Source organism: Mirounga angustirostris, unplaced genomic scaffold (genome assembly GCF_029215605.1).
Source record: "Mirounga angustirostris isolate CCGP_5_RB_7025 unplaced genomic scaffold, mMirAng1.0.hap1 SCAF_13, whole genome shotgun sequence".
Classification (NCBI taxonomy): Eukaryota; Metazoa; Chordata; class Mammalia; order Carnivora; family Phocidae; genus Mirounga; species Mirounga angustirostris.
This window is the reverse complement of record NW_026991721.1, coordinates 103833594-103855748: the sequence shown is the minus strand read 5'-3', so window position 1 is coordinate 103855748 and position 22155 is coordinate 103833594. Positions and strand designations below refer to the sequence as shown.

General features: G+C 39.4%; 2 protein-coding genes and 1 pseudogene across 4 annotated transcripts in view; 2 read left to right on the top strand and 1 right to left on the bottom strand.

Annotated features, from left to right (window-relative positions):
• DDX10 (DEAD-box helicase 10) overlaps nucleotides 1-22155 on the top strand; it is a 329122-nt gene that overhangs the window by 114051 nt on the left and 192916 nt on the right. The gene's annotated exons all lie outside the window — the stretch shown is intronic.
• The window catches only part of LOC135362431 (annexin A2-like), a 102171-nt gene that overhangs the window by 66484 nt on the left and 13532 nt on the right, over nucleotides 1-22155 (top strand). The window lies entirely within an intron of this gene.
• LOC123841492 (small ribosomal subunit protein uS5-like) lies at nucleotides 1572-21385 on the bottom strand (annotated as a pseudogene).

Sequence of the window (22155 nt, the reverse complement as noted above, 5' to 3'; positions counted from 1 at the left end):
TCATTCTTTAGTTCTTTTTTTTTTTTTTAAGATTTTATTTATTTATTTGTCAGAGAGAGAGAAAGAGAATAAGCAGGAGGAGTGGCAGGCAGAGGGAGAAACAGGCTGCCCGCTGAGCAAGGAGCCTGATGTGGGTGGGAGTCAATCCCAGGACCCTGGGATGATGACCTGAGCCGAAGGCAGATACTAACCAACTGACCCACCCAGGCGTCCCTTTTCTGCAGTTCTTTTTGAACATCTTCTAGATCTGGTTAAAATTTATATGAGCAATTTTTCTCATCTGCAATTAAATTCCAGTTAGACTATTTCTAAATCACTTTAGATTCTGCAATTTCCCCAGGATCACTTTCTGCTTACTTCTCTTCAATGCATTTTATTAATCTGTCATAGTGTACCTTAGGTCACTATTCTTGCACCATATTATCCTTATAACTGCTATTTTTTTATGTTAGTTTGTACATTACTTTTATGAAAGCAATTAATTTGACTAATCCTATGGAGAGAACTGAATATTCTTTTGCTTGTCAGTACTGTCATTAAGGTTACAAATGAAAACTTTTTACCATGACCTGGTTTGCAGTGTCTGCTACCTATTAGTAGGCTTGGATCAGATCTTCAGAAAGCAGTTAGAGTGTGAGGAAGAAGGGGGCAGACTCTTTGAAATAGAAGATGAATCCAACAAAAGAGAGGGATAGGGCAGAAAGTATGAAGAAAGGGAAGATTAGTCATTGGTATCAAATTCTGTATGACAGGTTAATTGATTTCGCTTGGGTCCGTCCTCTCCTTCCTGCTCATGGTTCTGGCCTGAGTTTAGGTCATTTCTCTTTTCTTTACACACATATGCTCTGTCTGAAATATCTTTTTCACTGTATGACATTAAGAATTTCTGTTAAACCTTTAAAACTGAGATTATTCATTGCTTCTTAGAAACCATTTCCTAGCTCCAGTTCCCTATGATTGCCTTCTATCATGTATAGGCCACTGTCATTGAACTTATTTACTGCCATATTGAAATGGTCTCTGTGACTTTTTCTTGCATAAGACTGTGAGCTTTTTAAGATAGGGACTGTTTTAATCAACTTTGTACATATAGTGTCTAACATACACTTTGGCTTTAATGGAAGCTTAAAAATAAGCAAGAAAGAAATACAGAGACTTAATAGGGGTCTTTAATTTTAGCAGTGAGGCAATAATTGGTGACCTTCCCCAGAGCAATTTTAATCCAGTAGTAGAGGTGGAGGGCATGGTAAAGTGGGTTGATAAATGAAGAGATGAGGGGACCACAGTTCAAGAAGGTTGACTGTGAAGGGAGCAGGGGGTGGGTGTCATGGCGGTGGCTGGTTGGAAAGGAATATATGGTACAATTTATTGGTTGTAAGAACTGGCAGGTGAACTGGGAAATGTGAGCATATTTAAAGGCATAAGGAAAGGAGCTCCTGAACCTAATTAACAGACTGTGAGGCAGCTGGTTCAGGAAGAATAGGAATGATCAAATCCAGGGTATGGGGGAGAGATGAGCACTGGAAGCGACAAGTTGTCCATACTTCTTGGAGAACAAAAGGAAGAAAGATTTAAATAATTGACTTAGAAGTGAATTTTAGGGCAGAATCCTTTATTTTTTTAATAGTCTTAGTTTTTATACTAAGAAAGTAAAGTGAATTTTGTGATGACCACACTGCAGCCTTAGTCTTCTGCCTGGAAACTCTGGTATGGATCTTTATGAGATGATCCCTGAATTCCTGATTGGGAGACTTGGTGAATATAGTCTTTCTGCAGGGTTTGGTAGTGAGATGTCTCTAGATCTTAAAGATAGCATCAGAGGTGACCTTGGCGAAGTTGTCCATGGTGACAGTGCAGCCTCTGGCCAAGGAGTAGCTCTTGTCAGTACCTGCCATGATCAGCAGCTTGTTGGGCACAGGAGCCTAGAAAATGCCAGTGTCCCTGGAGGTGAGGATGAGACCCACCAGCACAGAGCCTTAGTGGCTTGTCACCTTGCAAAGAACAGTGGAGGGCTTGCTTATCTTGTTCCTCTAGTAGCCTTGCCACACAGAGACAATGGAGAGCTTGTCCAGGATGATGGCCCTGCATATGGTGGTGGCTACCTCCTTGGAGTGCGTAACACCCAGACTGACAAGTCAGTTGTAGTCCTCCATGGTGACAAATGCCTTGAATCTAGTCCGCTGGTGAGTATGGGTCTGCTTTTGCATGGGCATAATCTTCAAAACCTCATCATTGAGGAATATCCCCAGGAAAAAGTCAGTGATGTCAGATTCCTTGGTGGGTAGGGAGAAGAGATGGATTTCCTCTAGGGACTCAGTTTTCATATCCTGGACCAGGTGGCTCAGTTTGGTGATGGAGATCCACACCTTGGCTTTGGCTCCACAGAAGCTGTCTTGGCCTCCCATTCTAGGACCTCTGGGGCTGCCTAGATGTCTCACAGCACTGGTGTCATCTATTGTTTTGTCTTTTCTTGGAGAAGAAAAATGCAAATTCCTTTAAATCAGGTGCTTCCTCCTCTTGTTGGACCTTAAATCAGAGCCCAGTTGAAGAGTAGCTACGAGCTGCATAAGATTGGTGGCATTGCTTTTTGTATATTTAGGTAGTTTGAATTAAGTAGAACAAAGAAGGAAATGCCATCTATATATTATTTCATTTTTTGAGAATGTTCTTATTTATTTCAGACTAATAGGTCTATCTGGGAGATAGGTCTTACAACACTTGTAAAAGATATATGTACAAGATGGTACTGTCTTATATGCATCATTCAGTTTCAAAGAAGAACCTCCAGTCATTTGGAGAGGCAGTTGAACAGACACATACCTATCTTTTCAAATATTCTAAATTAGATATAAGCTGCCGGAAAAGACCTTTTCATGTACAGTAAAATGACATTCTTTGCTGGCTCCTGTAAAATTGCCTTGTCCTTTGCCCGCAGAATGACTTCAGTTCTGCTTCCTGTTTATAATCCTAAACTTTTATCCTGAAAATTTTGTTGCCACGTATACATGTAGGATACTGTTTACTGCAAGTAACAGAAAATACAACCAGAGGTGGCTTAAAGGAAGAGAAAATTGTGTTAATTATATAATGAGAAACCTGGTGAAAGACAGTTGTAGTGTCAGTTCAACAGCATTTTCAGGATCAGTGTTCTGTCCATCTTGCTGTTCTGACAACCTTACTTTTTTTTTTTATTATGTTAATCACCATACATTACATCATTAGTTTTTGATGTAGTGTTCCATGATTCATTGTTTGCGTATAACACCCAGTGCTCCATTCAGTACGTGCCCTCTTTAATACCCATCACCAAGCTAACCCATCCTCCCACCCTCTTCCCCTCTAGAACCCTCAGTTTGTTTCTCAGAGCCCATCGTCTCTCATGGTTCGTCTACCCCTCCGATTTCCCCCGCTTCATTCTTCCCCTCCTGCTACCTTCTTCTTCTTCTTTTTTTTTCCTTAACATATATTGCATTATTTGTTTCAGAGGTACAGATCTGAGATTCAACAGTCTTGCACAATTCACAGCGCTTACCAGAGCACATACCCTCCCCAGTGTCTATCACCCAGCCACCCCATCCCTCCACCCCCTCCCCTCTAGAACCCTCAGTTTGTTTTTCAGAGTCCATCCTCTCTCATGGTTCGTCTACCCCTCTGATTCCCCCACTTCATTCTTCCCCTCCTGCTATCTTCTTCTTTTTTTTTCTAACATATAATGTATTATTTGTTTCAGAGGTACAGGTCTGTGATTCAACAGTCTTACACAATTGACAGCAGTCACATAGCACATACCCTCCCCAATGTCTATCACCCAGCCACCCCATCCCTCCCACCCCCCCACCACTCCAGCAACCCTCAGTTTGTTTCCTGAGATTAAGAATTCCTCGTATCAGTGAGTTCATATGATACATGTCTTTCTCTGATTGACTTATTTCGCTCAGCGTAATACCCTCCAGTTCTACCCATGTTGTTGCAAGTGGCAAGATTTCATTCCTTTTGATGGCTGCATAATATTCCATTGTATATATATAACACATCTTTGTCCATTCATCTGTCAGTGGACATCTTGGCTCTTTCCATAGTTTGGCTATTGTGGACATTGCTGCTATAAACATTGGGGTGCATGTACCCCTTTGGATCCCTACATTTGTATCTTTGGGGTAAATACCCAGTAGTGCAGTTGCTGGATCATATGGTAGCTCTGTTTTCAACTTTCTGAGGACCCTCCATACTGTTTTCCAGAGTGGCTGCACCAGCTTGCATTCTCACCAATAGTGTAGGAGGGTTCCCCTTTCTCTGCATCCCCGCCAACATCTGTCGTTTCCTGACTTGTTCATTTTAGCCATTCTGACTGGTGTGAGGTGGTATCTCATTGAGGTTTTGATTTGTATTTCCCTGATGCCGAGCGATGTTGAGCACTTTTTCATGTGTCTGTTGGCCATTTGGACGTCTTCTTTGGAAAAATGTCTGTTCATGTCTTCTGCCCATTTCTTGATTGGATCATTTGTTCTTTAGGTGTTGAGTTTCATAAGTTCTTTATAGATTTTGGATACTAGCTCTTTATCTGATATGTCATTTGCAAATATCTTCTCCCATTCTGTTGGTTGTCTTTCGGTTTGGTTGACGTTTCTTTTGCTGTGCAAAAGCTTTTTATCTTGATGAAGTCCCAGTAGTTCATTTTTGCCCTTGCTTCTCTTGCCTTTGGCGATGTTTCTAGGAAGAAGTTGCTGTGGTTGAGGTCGAAGAGGTTGCTGCCTGTGTTCTCCTTTAGGATTTGGATGGACTCGTGTCTCACATTGAGGTCTTTCAACCATTTGGAGTCTATTTTTGTGTGTGGTGTAAGGAAACGGTCCAGTTTCATTCTTCTGCATGTGGCTGTCCAATTTTCCCAACACCATTTGTTGAAGAGACTGTCTTTTTTCCATTGGACATTCTGTCCTGCTTAGTCGACGATTAATTGACCATAGAGTTGAGGGTCCATTTTTGGGCTCTCTATTCTGTTCCATTAATCTATGTGTCTGTTTTTGTGCCAATACCATGCTGTCTTGATGATGACAGCTTTGTAATAGAGCTGGAAGTCTGGAATTGTGATGCCACCAGCTTTGCTTTTCTTTTTCAACATTCCTCTGGTTATTCAGGGTCTTTTCTGGTTCCATACAAATTTAGGATTATTTGTTCCATTTCTTTGAAAAAAGTGGATGGTATTTTGATGGGGATTGCATTAAATGTGTAGATTGCTCTAGGTAGCATTGACATCTTCACAATATTTGTTCTTCCGATCCATGAGCATGGAACGTTTTTCCATTTCTTTGTGTCTTCCTCGATTTCTTTCATGAGTATTTTATAGTTTTCTGAGTACAGATTCTTTGCCTCTTTGGTTAGATTTATTCCTAGGTATCTTATGGTTTTGGGTGCAATTGTAAATGGGATCGACTCCTTAATTTCTCTTTCTTCTGTCTTGGTGGTGGTGTATAGAATGCCAGTGATTTCTGTGCATTGATTTTATATCCTGCCACTTTCCTGAATTCCTGTATGAGTTCTAGCAGTTTTGGGGTGGAGTCTTTTGGGTTTTCCACATAAAGTATCATATCATCTGCAAAGAGTGAGAGTTTGACTTCTTTGCCGACTCGGATGTCTTTTATTTCTTTTTGTTGTCCGATTGCTGTGGCTAGGACTTCTAATACTATGTTGAATAGCAGTGGTGATAGTGGACATCCCTGCCGTGTTCCTGACCTTAGGGGGAAAGCTCTCAGTTTTTCCACATTGAGAATGATATTCACTGTGGGTTTTTCATAGATGGCTTTTGTGATATTGAGGTATGTACCCTCTATCCCAAGCTACTTTTTGTTAAGTTGACTTTTGTCCTCAGACTTGTCTGCTAATGAATGATTAAAAGACACTCTAACTCCAGACCAATTAAATGAGAATTGCTTCTGGTGGTTGGGGGAGGGAGGGAGTCTGAGCATTGTCTTTGGTCTTTTAAAAAAGTTCCCAGATGAGGGGCGCCTGGGTGGCTGGGTTGGTTAAGCAGCTGCCTTCAGCTCAGGTCATGATCCCAGGATCTTGGGATCGAGCCCCATGTCAGGCTCCCTGCTCAGCGGGGAGTCTGCTTCTCCCTCTTCCTCTGCTCCTCCCCTTCCTGCTCCTGTACTAGCTTGTGCTCTCTCTCTCTCTCTCTCAAATAAATAAAATCTTTAAAAAAAAAAAAAAAAACAAAAAACAAGTTCCCAGATGATTTTGACTTGCAGCTTGCTAGGACTGAGAACAGTTTTACCAAGTAAAATTCACTGTGAAGATTTTAACCCAACCCCTTGGCCATTTGATAGCTGGAGAAAGCAGTTCTTTGAGCAGGGAATAAGGAGCGATACAACCAGTGTTGTTTGCCCTGATACTGATGATTTAAAGTAAAAAAAAACCCGCAAAACACTATGTCTTGAATTCATGTATGACCACTGTTATCACTTTAAAAAGCAATAAAAATTGTTCTTAGGGACAAATCTCCAGATAGGCAGTTTTACTAACCCAGTAACTACAAAGAGAATGTTTTGGGTAGCAAGGAAGCAGGACTATTAAAGTACATTTTTTAGGCATTCATCTTTTTAGATAAATACAAAGTAATGATCTATGTTGCCTTGTCTCAGGATTGTAGCCGGTTCTTGATTAGTCAGAATTGAATCTCTCCTTCATGGGTTATATAAAATGTGCCCTGTGTTGTGGCTCCTGTCCTTTGTAATTTTCAGATGCATTCTGCCTTCACCAACATGTGCCAAAACAGAATTTATTATCATCTTTACTAAAGTTGGTGTCACTTAATGGCATTACTGTCTTCCAGAGGATTCAGGTTTACTTGGGTATGTTAGTTGCCAGACATTTCACTGGTATAAGTGTCTCTGGCAAGCACGTTTTCTCTTCACTCTTGCTCACAGACGTTGTGCCACATGGTGATGGAGATCTACACCTTGGCCTTGGGGTCTCTTTTGCTTTTGTCTCCTGAAATACTACCTTAATAGGTCTTCCCTCCCCCTCCTTCTACCCACACATACCTTTTTCAGTCTCTCTGTTTTACTTCATTCCTAATAATGTTTTTGGAGTTATCATCCTAAAATATAGATGGGATCGTGTTGTTTTTGCATTCCCCTAATAGATCTCTTGACCATGATTCTTTTTTATGCTTGGTTCAGTTTGCAAATACTCTGTTAAGAATTTATACTTCTGGTTTTATGAGACTGATTGTTCTGTAGTTTGCTTTTTTGGTAAGGTTTTTAAACTACAAATTATTTTCCTCTACTAAATATAGGACTATGTCATTTATCTGTTTTTTTCTTAAGTGACCTTCAGTAGTTTTTATTTTTTTTAAAGATTTTATTTATTTATTTTAGAGAGAGAGAGTGAGCAGGGGGAAGGGCAGAGGCAATGGGAGAGGGAAACTCAAGCAGACTCCTCGCCAAGTGCAGAGCCTGACATGGGGCTTAATCTCACAACCCCAAGATCACCACCTGAGCCGAAATCAAGTCAGCCACTTAACCTCTTGAGCCACACAGGTGCCCTGACCTTCAGTAGTTTTTACCTTTCAAGAAATTTCCCCATTCCATTTAAATCAACTGAATTTGTTGACATGAAGTTGCTGGTAATATTCTCTTATTAGCCTTTTAATGTCTGTGTGATTCATAGTGATGTTCTCCCTCTCATTTCTGATACTGTGAATTGTGTTTACTTTCTTTTCCTGATTTTCAGGAAAAAGGGCTTATCAGTTTTACTGAACTTTCAAAGAGCCAGTTAATTTTCAATAAAAGCATTGTTTTTATGTGTCTTGTTTTGTGATGACAGAGCTATCCTTGTTCCTCATGACCTTTATAGTATGTATCCCTTGTGTTCTGGTTGAGTGAGTACTTGTGTTTTACCCCTTCACCTTCCAGTGGACAGTATGCTTTTTTGGGACAAGGACTGTTACTCATTTTTGTCTTTTCCACAGTCTTGAGTCAAACTGGACTCAGCAGTAAGTGGATAACCCTGTCTTGGAAGTTGGCATAAGTTGATTTATTCTTCTGTTCACTGTCTCATGTAGAATTCAGTAGTAAGTTAAAAATGTATGGGGAGAATGCTCATCTGGGACGGCAAATTTAGCCTTTTTAATAAAAAAGTTGTTTGTCTCTATAATATAGAAATAATTAAATTGTATTATGAGTCACATTCTTGTTCATATGCTTTAGATGATTCTAGTTTTACTTTCCTTTGGTATGTAAAAGGAGGAAGGGCTCTTCTAGTACCTTTATCTGATTTAGGACTTTCTTTTAACCTCCCTCTAAGCCTTTCTGCTATGCAGTAGTGGAGATAAATGGGAAGAATTCTGCAGGAGGATATAACAAATAGATAAATGAATTGTATTACAAAAGATCCATTCTACGAGATAGAGCTCTATCTAGTAAATAAAGGCTTACCTAGTAATTTAACGTATGGCTGGAGTTACCACAGTTTTATTGATAAAATCTTTCAGAAGTGTACCTCTTGTGTAATTTGTAAGGAGAGCTGTGTCATTTCATAGCAGCTCAAATTCTGGGAAGTAGAAATATTCCCATTGTGTTTGGCCAATAGCAAATAACAGAAGAGTGGGTTATTTGCTGACCTTTTCAGATCTTTATAAGATGAGGAGAAGTATAAATAAATAAAGCAGTTCTTTGATTCCTGATAAATGATCTGGTGGCTGAAGAGCAATAGAAAGGGCCTCATTCTACAGCTTGTGCAGTTGACTGCCCCTTTATCTGCTTGCTCAGCCACTCCTAAATAAAGATCCCAAGGGAGCACATTTAGGCTGCATCCTTCCTCTTACCATGCTTAGAAATCTTAACAACCATCTTTGAACTGATCCCTTGAATTGTCTTATTTCTTTCAATCTTTCTAAGCTGTTTTGACTCCCTACTTCCATCTCTTGCTCCATTCTAACAGATTTTTTTTTTTTTAAGATTTTATTTATTTGAGAGAGAGAGAGACAGCGAGAGAGGGAACACAAGCAGGGGGGAGAGGGAGAAGCAGGCTTCCCGCGGAGCAGGGAGCCTGATGCGGGGCTCGATCCCAGGACCCTGAGATCATGACCTGAGCCCAAGGCAGACGCTTAACGACTGAGCCACCCAGGCGCCCCCATTCTAACAGATTTTAATGTATTGATGTCTTATTAATCTTGCTGAAAAACATTTTAATTAAATCACTGTTTTGGCCCCCAATTTTGCTTACAGAATAAAAGACTCTAAACTCTTAGTTTCCAGTAAAGGCTCTTTTAGTTTCTCCTTCCTGAGGCATGGATTCATCCTCGTTACTCACCGTTTCAGTCTCAATGAGTTTATTAGACATCTTTTTTTTCTTTTCATTTATTTTTTAATAACATTTTAAAACTCACATAACATAAAATTTCCCATCTTAACTGTTTTTAAGTGTGTGGCTTAGTACTGTTAAGAATATTCACATTATTTTGCAGCCAATCTCCAGAACTTTTTCACCTTGCAAAACTGAAACCCTGTTCTCTTCTCCCTCCAGCCCTAGGCAACCACTCTTGCTCACGGACATTGTACTTTGTCTCTATGAATTTCACTACTCTAGATACCTCATGTAAGTACAGTAGTCATAAGGTATTTTTTTGAGACTGGCTTATTTCACTTAGCCTGATGTCTTCAAGATTCATCCATGTTGTAGCATGTGTATGAATTTCCTTCCTTTTTTAGGCTGAATATCTTCTCTCTTTTTAAGAGCAGGTTTTTTATGGCAAGAGGATTGGGGATGTTGGAATGTTAAACACGTTAGAAGAATTACTATATGTTCATGGGTAGAGTGGGGAGAAAACAGATTCTGGGGTGTTTGAAGTTTCAGCTTTGCTTGTGTGGGCTAGAATATGCCACTGCAGAAAATGCCATGCAGATATGAGGGTTATTTTGAGTTAAAGGCAGATAAATAGCAGCACATGCAAGAAGGCCACTCTGACCTTCCTTTCTCTTCCTGCAGGCAAGAGGGAAAACTCATGTGAGAGGTGCCCTTCTGATACCAGGAAGACATTCTTACCACCAGAGATGGGGAATAGAGGCAGAGAAAAATCTGTGCAAACAAACCTTATTAAACTAACTTGCGGCCCCTGGGTGATTCAGTAGGTTAAGCGTCTGCCTTCGGCTCAGGTCATGATCCCAGGGTCCTGGGATGGAGCCCTGCATCACCATCATTGGGCTCCCTGCTCAGCAGGGAGTCTGCTTCTCCCTCTCCCTCTGTCCCTCCCCCCTCCTCGTGCATATGCTACTGCTCTCTCTCTCAAATAAATAAATAAAATCTTAAAAAAAAAAAAACTTTATTAAACTAACCCTACCTTCCTAGCCACTTTTCCAGTTTTTTGCCCCAGTCCAACCCCTTCATCTTGTCACATCTTCATAATTTACTGCTCTTTGTCCAGCCTAATGTGTAAGCTCTTGGCCCTAACGGCTTCTTTGGGTCTTCGTTTTTCTTGTGAGGGCTTCCAAATACATACAAAATTACGAAAAAAATTTGTATGCCCTTCTCCTGTTAATGTGTCTTACGTCAGTTTGTTAGGCCTGGCCGGAGACCCTAAGAGGGTAGAGGAGAAATTTCATCTCCTCTGTACTTGTTTCTCATTTACTGTTGCCTCTAAGTATCAGTAGTGCTGGGGTTTTCGTACTGTTCTTTATTTAAGTAAATGCCCATCTAAGACCCAGTTTATTTCTAATTAATAAGCATGCTGATCCAATAACTGTATCTACTATCTTAGGAATTGGTTTTTCTTTGCATTGTTTGTGTGTGTGTGTGAAATTGAAGAGCTGTTAAAAATAACGTCAATATCTTTTTGGACTCATGATAATTCACATGATCTGAAAAATGTTATTTTTTGGAGTTCTTTAAATCATTGATAGGAGTGTGTATGACAAAGTTTACTTGTTATGTAATAAAACATTTTTCAATGTAAAAAAGTTCATGTTCCAATTTGGATAGAACTTTTTTTCCCCTCTTGCTATGTGGTAAGTATGATAGTGTCCTAGAAAGTGTTGGTTCTTGGCCTCTGTGAACCAGGACCAAGTGCTTTGGGACAAATCTGATCACTACACTTCCATAGTATGCCCCTACCCTTTTCTGTATATTAATTCCGTATATCAATATATATGGAATTATGTTAACATATAGATTATGTTAGCATGCCATGCTAAATGCTTTGCAGTGTGATGCAAAACTAAATCCTGCCCCGTCTCTTGCCAGAGTCTAGTTCTGTTCCCACTCACCTTCATCCCTGCCTCCACCTTCACCCAGATGACTGGGAATTCCCCAAACATGGCTTATCCTCTCCTTGCTCTATGCTTGTTTCTGTGTATCTGGTGAAATCTCTTTGATTGGAGCCTCTGTCTGCCAGACAATGAGTTTGAGTGAATATTTCTGAATTTTTCCAGGGATGGTATATGAATATCATCATCCTAGATGTATAAGAGTGAAGGTAACTCATTACCTTCCATGTATGCTTTAGGGCATTAGAAATTAATTTTTTTTGGAGACCCCTCTCAAAAAGGTCTAGTCCCAGTTTGTCCCCTTCTATTGCCTTCGTACAGATTCCACTCCTGGAATGTTAGCCACCTTGTAATTATTTGTTTGTATATTCAACCTTTCCATTTAGGCTGAGCATCTAGAGGACAGTCTCTGTCTTATTTCTTCTCCTACCCCAGGACTTGGTACCTTGCCTGATACAGGGGTGATGCTCAATAAGTATGAGTAGAATATAGGCAGGGACAGTTCCTCAGGCTTATAGTGACTTCCTAAACGTAGTTCAGCTTCACTTTTCCCAGCATGACCATAGTCCACATCATCTATTCCCTTTTCTGTCTGACTTTTGCCTTTGCTTTCTTTCTTAAACTAGTACCTTAATATTTATTGCCCTGTTCTCCAGTTGTCTGTGTATTCACATCAGCATTTTCTTGCTCCTTGTGGCTGCTTTGCCTACCTAGATGGAGCTAAATACTTCTAGTGAGTTGGTATGAATTTTTGCAAGCTCTAGTTTCAGACTGATAAGAAATAAAATTCTTGTTGATTCATTGACAGTTACATGGAAAATTGCATGAGATGATGTTTTTGCCTAACTTTATTGGGTAAAAGTGGATTAAACCATTTATTTGAATAATAATGTTGCTTTTGTAGTATTTATAGTTTGTATGTTACCCTGTTTTTTTTAGGTGATATTAATTTTCACTATATATTATTATACTTAACCTTTGAGCGTTTGCTCTATAAATTGATTTGTCGTCCAGGTGATAAAGCAGCTTCTCCCCATTCTTTTTGCATCCGTGCCTCTTTAGTATGTAGAGGTGAAAATGGATATTGGTTGTCAGTTGATGTCTTTTTGTCAAATACTATGTGCTGTGACCATAAAGAATTAATCCTTTGAGTTGGCAGAACTGCAGACCATGCTGAGAGGTCAGTTCTCTCTTTTTCAGACTCTGGAAGATGGTGATAGTGCATTTTGTCTTCGGTAAAGACCCTGATGTTGTTAGGTTATGTATGTTGGGATGTCATAATGGGTACTTTGAATGTGAGAGTGTGATTGTTTCAGTTTTGTTAAGAAAATACTTAACCAGGGGCACCTGGGTGGCTCAGTCGTTAAGCTTCTGCCTTTGGCTCAGGTCATGATGCCAGGGTCTTGGGATCAAGCCCCACATCGGTCTCCTTACTTGGTGGGGAGCCTGCTTCTCCCTCTCCCTCTGCCTGCCGCTCCCCCTGCTTGTGCTCTCTCTCTCTCTCTCTGTCAAATAAATAAATAAAATCTTAAAAAAAAAAAAAAAAGAAAATACTTAATCAGATCAGTTTTCTAACAATATTAAAATTAAAAAAAATGATCTCCCCCTCTCCTTACCTGCCTAACCTCTGAATGGAAAGGACACATTGACTATTTTGTAACCGCTACAGAATCAGCACTGGATTTCGGTTCTGTTGGCTTGTCTTTTCCCTCTTCTTAAAGCTTGAGATAAGTGTGCTTTTTTTTGTTTAGGAACATGTTTTCAAAGTGTCTGAACTTGTGAAATGTTAAACTCTTCTGAGATTGGCACGAGCTCGGTGTGTGTAGAAAACAGCATCTGCTGGACTAGATGTGAGGAGACCTGTGGATCCTGAATATCCTGTGTTCGGTTTCCTCACCACAGGCAAGCCCCTCAACCTCTTCCAGCCTCAGTATCTCGTGTACCCTGTTGTGAAATGGAGTGAAAGCATGAATGGAAGTATTCCTAAGCCTGCGTGGTACAAATGTGAAGGGGCATTAGTTTCTGCGTTTGATTCCTATGTTATTACTAAATCAACTCCCATTTTCTCTTGCATGAATACATTCTCCAGGCTCTTCACACCCCTTTAGAATGCACCCAACCCGAAACACTCTTTCTCTTGAAAAATTTGAGTGTTTTTTATGTGCTAGATGCTGCTAAATAAGAACACAACTAATAAATATCAAATGTAGAATTCAGATCTAGGTCCTTTTTACTCCTGAGCTTTTGCCATTCACTACTATGTATGCTATTAATTAGTAGCATTTTCTTGTCATCATTAACAACAATGGTAATCTTGACAATTTTATTATTTAGAGGTGGCTATGAAAAGGGAGCTATGGGAGGCTTGAAAAAGAAAAATGTAGAAATTTTCAACCTGACACTGTTTTAGTAGGTTTATTTGTAGTCCAAAAGAAAAAAAGAAAGAAAAAGAAAAACAGAAACAGTGTGTATTGAATACCGTGAGGCCTGTTGTGGCTGATCAAGTGGAACCCATCCCTGCTCTGTTTAGAAAACTCAAAAAGTGTGTGGGTAAAATTGCAACAGTAATGGTATATTGATGTAATTTAAAATGCACAAAATTCAGTAATACTTACAACTTGAAAGATACCAGTTGCCCCGCCTTCTTTAAAGCAGTCTTCTACATTTTTATTAGTCCTCTTTTGTTTATGTATCAGAAAAAAAAAGAGCCTGTGATTTCTTAGGAGACAGCAGCATATTATTTCCTGTCAGGGATAGGTCATTCTCTCAAGTCTGGTCGGTCATGCTTAGAATATGTTGCTTTCTGTTTATTGTTTTCTGAAACTTTATGAAATTCTTTTAAAAGATAATTACAAGTTTCCTAGAGTTAGTTGCTTACATTGCATGGCAAGGGCCACGTATGCTCTTGTATTTTTATATGTGTGCTTTAGTGAACCCCCAGCCTGTGGTAGCACAGTGAAGGTTTGAATGCCGTGAGTGCTAACACTGAGTAGTCATCTCACGAATTTATCTTTCCGGACTTGCAATTTAATTATCTCAATCACTCAATCACTCAGACTTGGAGATGGATACAGCTCCTAAGTAATACCAGCAGAGGCAGTCTATAAAATGAATGTCTGCACCTGTCATTTTTAGAAATCCAACATAGGAAAAAGGAAAAAACAAAGGCCAACAGATTTGACTTTCTTCTGTAGAACTGATTGCTATTAGACACCTGCTGTCTCCAGTGCGCACTGCCCCGCCCCTTTTTTAGCCGCCTTCGGTTTCCTCCACTTACTTTCTTTTCCAACAAATTATTTTTTGCTAGCAGCATTCTTTCAGTATATCAAATCTGGTTCAATATTTTAAGTTTTTTACTACCTTTGTTACTCAGGGTCGTTTCCACTCAGATGAGTAATATTACCCAGGAGCAGTATTTTAGAACCTTCAAGGATCTTTGTTTTTGTTTGTCCTTGCTGTCTTCCTCATTGTATCTCCGAGGCATCTGTTACATAAATCAAAGCTACCTTTTGAGGTCATGTAAAATGCACTTAACATGTATTTTCATATTCTCCTAGTTTTATATTTTTAGCAGGTAAACCAGATATTCATTTCAGCAGAAGGTTTTTGATTTTTAATCTTTTATTTATAAAGTAATCTCTAGGTAACAGCAACTGAGAAATAAAACAAATGGTCTTGTGTTGGAAATAAATATCTTTAATGGTTGCCTCTGAATTGTGTCTTCCTTTTGCTAACCTGTGAGGATCACATGAGATATGCATTCCTTTGATATTTTCTCACTTTTGGGTTCTGTAGCCTCTTGTCTCTTTTTAGAGTAAGGCATTGCTGATGGCTCTGATTCCAGAGCAGTTTCCAGCTCCTCTAACATGTGTGTGTACGCACCTGCTTTATCATACAGGTGAAGTGTAAGTGGACTGGAATGATCAGACTCTCACAGTTCATTCTCAATAAGTATTTATTGGGGGCGTTGTATATTGTGTTCAAGTACATTGAAGAAGTAAAAATAACATCAAACTAGAGAGCAGTTTTCTATTGCTGTATAATAATTTTCCGCAAATTCAGCAGCTTAAAACAACACACATTTATTATGTCGTATTTTCTGAGGCTCAGGAGTCTGGGCACAGCTTAGCTGAGTCTTCTGTTTGGGCTGCAATCAAGGTATTGGACAGTTTACATTCTCATCTGGGGACTTGAATGAAGAATCACTTTCTGAGCTCATTAAAGTTGTTAGCAGAGTTTCTTTGGCAGCTGTGTGACTTGGGGCCCCCACTTTTTGCTGGCTGTTGGCTGGGGCCCGCCCCTGGTTCCTAGAGGCCACCCACAGTTCTTTGCCATATGGGCTTCTCCAGCATGGCTGCTTACATCATTAAGCCTGCACAGGGAGGCTGTAGCTCCAGTCTGCTGTGGTAAGATGGAGTGTCCTATAATGTAACACAACCATGGGAGTGATATCCCGCTACCTTTCCCATATTGTGTTGATTGGAAGAAAGTCCTGCTTCCACTGAAGAAGAGGGGATTACACAAAGGCGTGGGCACCAGGAGGTGGAATCATTGGGATCTTTTTGTCATTTTAGGATCTTTTTGCCACAGACAAGATGTAAATAAATAAATGGGTGAAAAATAAACCTTAAGTGATCAAAAATGGTACATTTTATTGCTTAGATACTGTGTTCATTGCAGAACTAGATTAGCCAGATTTGAAGCTGGGCATGGCACTTGTTGAAGCATGGTCTCTTTGTTGACAAGACTGTGTGCAAGCTAAGGATGAGGTCTTTTTCACGAGTCTGTGCTCTACCATTCCAAACACACCCACATTTGGTGTGGAGGCCTCAGTGGAGGCCAGAATTTTTCTCCCCACATTATATTCATTATGATTTCAGAATCGTCATCAAACTATTAATATAGTTGCTTTTGTTTCAAGTAGCAAGCAATATAGGCATCAAAGATAAGTTTCTTGTTGGGTTGAATAAGAGTCTCATTACAAGAGTAGTTTAGGCATGTATAGAAGATAATTTGGGGGGGGATTTACATACTCTTAGCAAGGTGCTGTATTTTCAGGTATCACAATAACATTAAGGTTTCTTTTTCTTCAATTTACTCAGTTATTTAAATAGAGAATGAACTTATTTCTTTTGAATGTTTTCATCTTATCTTTACTCCTACTTAATACTAGGTCTTGTTTTACATTGCTGAGTTGATATCATGCATTTAATGAGTTAGAGCAGTGACCTTTAATTTTGGATATAGATTAAAATCAAAGATATCAGATTTCTCAGTGTCTTGCCTCCGCTTCTCACTTTGTTTATGCCAATATGATTTGATTTAATTTCGAAGATTTCTGGATTAAAGTAACATTTCTAATATATTTTTATTCTTGGGAAATACACATGGCCAATTTAATAGTGAAAGAAGAAAACTTGGTACTTGGAGATCTTTTTTTTTGAAAGTTAAGTTTGTGGAATAAACCATAGTCTTTTTACAAAGAGTTCTGTTTATACATAAAAAAAAATTCCATTAAGAACAAGAACAAAAAGGGTGGAAGGGACTTTAGTAAATATATCTTTTCCCCTGGAAGCCCATTTGATACAGTGGTAGAGTCATGGGAGAGAGCATGGTGTGTGTGGGGAATGTCTGGTGCCCGGGCAGACCCTCCGTTTGTTCGGTTATTCAGCTACATTGAGCACTTACTGTGTGTCAGACCCTTCGCTCTAGTACCAGAAAATCGACAGTAAACCGGGTGGTAGTGGTCAAGGCTGCCCCACGTCAGAGGTAGATACGTAGATGGTAAATAAGTAAACAAGATGAAGTACAGGATAGTGCCATAGAGGACATACACTGGGAGCTGTAGTACGCAGGGTGCTGGAATTAGGAGAAACCTTTTATGGAGAGGCCGCTTTAGAGATGGTGACAAGCAAAGGCTTCTCTGAGAGGGAGGACATTTGATCTGAGTTTTATTGTGTTATCAATAATTTAGTCCTTTCTGTAAAGGAAAACACGACTCCTTCATTTTGCATTAAGGGCATCTTTATATCATCTAATTATCTCATTGGACATACTTAACTATATGGTCAGGAAGAAAACTCTAGGAACTTACTGGGACTCTAGGGGACAGTAGTTTGGCTGTGAAGAAGTTATGCTTTATTTTAGTATTCTATTCCAGTAGACTCATAATTTAAGAATCCTCTTAGATTTTTTAGGCAGGAAAGATTTAAGTAGCTTGGTTTTAGATTGTACTTGAACTTTCTTAAGAACATGGATTTCTATTACCTGATCTAAATCTAGGCTAAGCATTAGGCTTGGGTTGTAAAGAAACCACCATTGAGGTGGTATATATTACTATTAGGTTCTTCACAGAAGCCAGGTAGAAAAGGGACACATATACCAACTTCGGTAGTTGGGACAATTACTAGTTTCACTGCTGAAGGGACAGTTGGAAGCGTTTTGCTTATAGAATAGCAGTTGCAAGTGGTGATTGATTGCTACTGGTCTGTCTCCAGCTTTACCACTTCTAGTTTGTAATGGATTCTCATAATGGGATTTTTCATCATCTGGGAAGTGTTTCAAATTTTTTTTCTTAACTGTCTTGATCCTCACCCTTCTGCACCCTTTGAGCAGTTTTTCTAAGATCATCCTGCTGTGTATTTGTGCATTTAGTGGTCATTTTGTAAAAACTTAATCCTTGCCCACATAAAAACCAAATACATTTTTTTTATGGTACCCACATAATCTAACAAAGGACCCATGTGATTTTTGTTGGCCCAATGGAGGAATTTCCCTTTATCACTTTAGAGTAGTACTTACTATGTATTGACAGACCTTCCTTACTTTTATTTAATACACAGAATTGAAAACACTTGTATTATGCAAGCAATATGTATGAAGTACAAACTTTACCCTAATCTTGAGTCTAAACAAAGGAATTAGCTTTTATTTTTAGTTTTTGGTAATAAGATTGGTTTGTACTGTGTAAGTATCTAGATGGCTTAGTTATTCACTTCTCTCAGGTAGTATGTGAATTATTCTGCCCCTATCAGAGTCTGGTAGGTGTTTTGCGATTTTGCCTTGACTGCTCTGCAGTGTTGTCCTTTTCATGTATATTAATACCTCTAAGGTTAGTCTTTTGTAAAAGTACAGCAACAGTTTAGTTTGTAATATAGTACTGTTGTGCCTCCTAAAAGCAGACAGATACTCTAGCAGCTTTGTGAAAATAGGAGTGAAATTTTCTGTCACGGGAATCTATAAATCCTGTTGTGCAAACCAGAAAATCAGTGCTTTGTAATCCTTATGAAGGTTGCTCCCATCTTCAATTAGTATCCCAGTGATAATGTACCAGTTGAAAAAGTACCAGCTACATTTTGAAAGAGATCTTCCTGTCCGTCCCTCTGCCCCTCCCTCCCACCTTCCCTCCATCCATCCATCTGTCCTGTCATTCATGCTTACATCTCATCAGCAAAAGATTTGACATGGCTCACTTTGAGGGAAAAAAAGAGAGAGAGAGGGAGGCAGAGAAAGGTAATGAGAAGAAAATGTAGTAAATGAAAGTCTGGTACAGAGAATATATTTGTCTCACTGAACACAAAAGTCAAGGGCAAGCATGTGCAGATGCACACACACACACCCATACACACACAGAATGCCTGTATGGTTACAATTAGGGCATGTATATAGTTTTTACAATTGAGTAGAAGTTTATGTCTAGTATTCCTGATGGCCAAATTGAGAAGGAAGGCAAAGGTTTAACTTCAGTCTAGCTATAATAGAAAATAACACTTTTTTTTTCCTTAGAAAATGCTTGTTTTTCCTAGCATTGATGTTACAATATTGTTTGGGGCAACTTTGAGTGATATTGTGGTAGACAGTTAAAATGGTGAACTGTTAAATAACCAGTAAAGCCCATTTCAGATTTCCTTTAAGTATTCACTCACAAATATTTAGTGAGCAATAATGCTGATTGATTAGAGTAGTGGGAGGCAGAAGCCATACTGTAGTGATTGAGAGATGAGTAAAAGGTGAAGATGTAGAGATGTCTGGGGTAGACTTAAAAGTAGTTTGACTTTGATGACAAGAAGGTAATAAAAAGGATCTGAAGAGCCTCCTCTACCTCCTGGTTTTGTATTTGTTGACTTTTTGAGCATACATACCCTGGAAGTAAAGATAGAGTAACCCATGAGAATAAACAAAGCACTTCCAGATTTCACTGGAAGGAAGGAAATAAAGGATAGGAGTGAACACCAATAAAGATGGGGGTAGGAATGGATGGAAGAATGGGGTTTGGAGGAGCTGTGTCTCCGTTTGCTTGATTCGGTCAATGAATAGTTAACTGCATGTACCAGGCAGTGTGTAAGGACTGGAGGAGATACATATGTGGTTCAGTCCCCCCCACTCATGGAGCTCACATTCTAGTGTATGTATCCTCCACATATTAGCCCCTGGGTAGTAGTAGTTTTCTTATGTAGCAGTGTCTGGCATGGTGCTTGGCATACATAGTAGGCACCCCCAAATAAGTTAATGAATTCCTTTGCATTTATTTTCTACCCTTTTGGTATCTGATATTTAAGCTTATATAGCCACATCACTTCACTTCTTTGGCATAGCAGGCATCTCAAAAAATTCTTCTTTATTTAAGTAATCTCTACACCCAATGTGGGGCTCGAACTCACAACCCAGAGATCAAAAGTCACATGCTCTTCCAGCTGAGCCAGCCAGGTGTCCCCAAAATTGGTTGGTTTAATACACAAGTAATACAACTTTTAAGAAGTAAGAAGTAGTGGGCGCCTGGGTGGCTCAGTTGGTTAAGCGACTGCCTTCGGCTCAGGTCATGATCCTGGAGTCCCGGGATCGAGTCCCACATCGGGCTCCCTGCTCAGCAGGGAGTCTGCTTTGCCCTCTGACCCTCCTCCCTCTCATGCTCTCTGTCTCTCATTCTCTCTCTCACAAATAAATAAAATCTTAAAAAAAAAAAAAAAAAGTAAGAAGTAGTAATAGAGTTTTTTAAAAAACTAACGTCAACACTATTGGTAGCCTTTCTTTTATGAATGGTTACTGTTTTGAGTTTTTTGCAGCTTGGAATACATTTTCCCATAGGTCATCTATAAATGTTTGTTTAGTGTTCTCCATGTATTAAGGACTTAGTCTGGAAGAAGAGATGAGTAAGGTCATATTCTGTCTGAATAGATGGACATTTTAACCACAAGATATAGGACAATATAATAAGTATGAAAATAGGTTATGAAGAAAGTGATATGGGCACAGGGGAGGGGATTAATTATGGTTGGATATTTGATAAAAATATTGATAAAAATCTGTTCTATTTGTAATGCAGTAGAACTTATAAATTTTACTAGGCAGAACTCGGGGCCCCAGAAGGGAGATTACTTTTCATAGTCTTTTCTTTTGAATGCATAGGTTTTTTAAAAAATTTGGGATTATTTGATACTGTTTTAAGCATGATTCATTAGAGCAGTGATGACAACCTCTGTGGGAAAGAGTAGGAGTGTACCCAATTGTATTTATAGATAATTTATAAATTTGTTTTGGAGGGCTGGTGTGTGAGGGAGAGGAAGAGGGAGGTGAGGGGGTGGAGTGGGGAGAGGTTGATTGAGAAGTAGAGATTGTGTTGGGAGCTCTGCTAACTTTTTGTTTAGAATTGACTGAAATCGGGACACTTGACTAAATTCAGGCTCCTATTAAAGCTTCTTAAGTGTAAGCTGTTATTTTTACATGGAATCTGTACTTTGTTTTATTTTGAATTTTTCCCATAATGATGTATACATTCACAAATGCATGACTAGACACTCTGGGAATTTTAACAAACCACCAACCCCTGATCTCCATCTCCCCCCAAAATGCATACCACACATTTGTCATTCCTCCTTTACCTTGTTATGTATATTTTCCCCATAGCCCTTAAACCTTCCAGTCATTATTCCTTGTCTGTCTCCAATGGAATGTAAACTCTCCAAGGGAGACATTTTTGTCCGTCTTGTTTACCTCCTACAGAAAAGGTAAACAGAATACCTTCTACAAGATATTTTTGTTCACCTCCTACAGGAGGTCACCAGATTTTGTTGACTTCGATCAGTAGTTGGGCCACTTGATATATTGGATAGGTGTCTCTTGGCCATCGTTTTTGTACTCAGCGTGTGCCCAGTGCGGCCTGTGTCTGTGTTGGGATGGTGGGGGCTGTGGCAATATACCCTTTCAACCTGATTTCACACCTTGCACAATTACATTGTGGACATAGGTAGTATGTGTAAAAATCAGGAAATAACATAAGACCTTATAAAGTTAAGTGCTAAACTGTATAGTAGGAATTGATCAAAGATCAGCATGTTGGATTGGGTAGGAGAAGGCTTCATGGCTTAGGTGGAACTTGGCTTTAAATGGATGAGGCAAGGGTGAGGAAGGATGTTCTAGAAAAGGTACCCCCATGCTACCTCCTTGTTGAATTTTCTCTAAAATTACTCCCATTCCTCAGGATTTTCTGTTTATCTTTTTAAGATTTTATTTATTTATTTTGAGAGAGAGAGAATGTGGGGCGGGGAGGGGCAGAGGGAGAGAGAGAATCTCCGGCAGACTCCACACTAAGCATGGAGCCATATGTAGGGCTTGATCTCATGACCCTGAGATCGTGACCTGAGCTGAAATCAAGAGTTGGAGACTTAACCGACTAAGTCACCCAGGCTCCCCCAGGATTTACTTTTAAAAAGGGGACAAACTAAAAAAGTTACCACCTTCTACCATGATCTGACATATACCACATAATGAAATTTAAATGTTATTTTGTAATGTAACTATTTGTGTACTATCTTTTCTCAAAGGAAAAAATATGTTGGACTTATTGTTGATACTACCTTAGAGATACTTGTTAAAAAGCAAGCAGACAAGGGTGTGT